Consider the following 876-nt stretch of genomic DNA (forward strand, 5'->3'; position numbering starts at 1 on the left):
AGCATTGGTCTGGGGAGTCTGCTCTGAATTTTCTCTGCACAAGAGGCGTGACCAACGGGCATAGTTCAAATGACTCTGTACGTGATTGGAAAGTCCTTCAACCAATCAGACCAACAATCCGGGTGATGTAGAAGCGACATTGGCATCAACAGGTTTGCTGTGCTTCGGTGGCGTTCGGTGGCCGCTTAAATGTAAACAAAAATCTGCTCGGTTGCTTCTCTATTGTCATCATGTTAAACCTGCCAATAGCGCGCCAGGTGGATAAGCCAGTTTATGATTGGTTCCTGCATAATTGTGAACTGAAGCAGGAGAATTAAACGTGCATTTTTCCAGACCAAGCTGTAGGGGAAATCAAATGGATGGCAGAGTGGGCCGGGTTTACCCAGTCTAGGTTTATGATCAAAATACCTGCAAAATGAATGCCATTCCAATCAGCCTCAGCTGTACTCTGTTTAGTGTTAATTAGCAAAAGTTAGCGTGCTAATATACAAAATTAAGAGAAGAGAGATGCTGTAGGGACCGCCTACTACATATACTGTATAAAATGTAGTTGCATATTAAACCAGGCCAGATGGATGAAAATTACATCATGTTTCATGTTAAACATACATGTGGAAAGCACACTGAATCCTTAAGCTGAACTGTATGGCTACCATAGTGGCTACCATACCTATAGTAAGCCTATCTTCATATATATTAATATATTTTTCTTTTTCACAAATAGGCCAATTCATCTTTGCTATTAATAAGTTAAATTCATATTGGTGTATATATTTTCAGAAATTTTAATTCTTGAAAAAAGAAACTTGGCATTTGGCATTCTCCCAGCCTGCCTATGGTCCCCCAGTGGCAAGAAATGGCGATAGGTGTAAACCG

At 40.5% G+C, this 876-nt stretch overlaps 1 protein-coding gene across 1 annotated transcript in view; it reads left to right on the plus strand.

Annotated features, from left to right (window-relative positions):
* nf2a (NF2, moesin-ezrin-radixin like (MERLIN) tumor suppressor a) overlaps window positions 1-876 on the plus strand; it is a 29,737-nt gene that overhangs the window by 14,902 nt on the left and 13,959 nt on the right. The window lies entirely within an intron of this gene.

The sequence above is a fragment of the Etheostoma spectabile genome, chromosome 5, assembly GCF_008692095.1.
Source record: "Etheostoma spectabile isolate EspeVRDwgs_2016 chromosome 5, UIUC_Espe_1.0, whole genome shotgun sequence".
Classification (NCBI taxonomy): domain Eukaryota; kingdom Metazoa; phylum Chordata; class Actinopteri; order Perciformes; family Percidae; genus Etheostoma; species Etheostoma spectabile.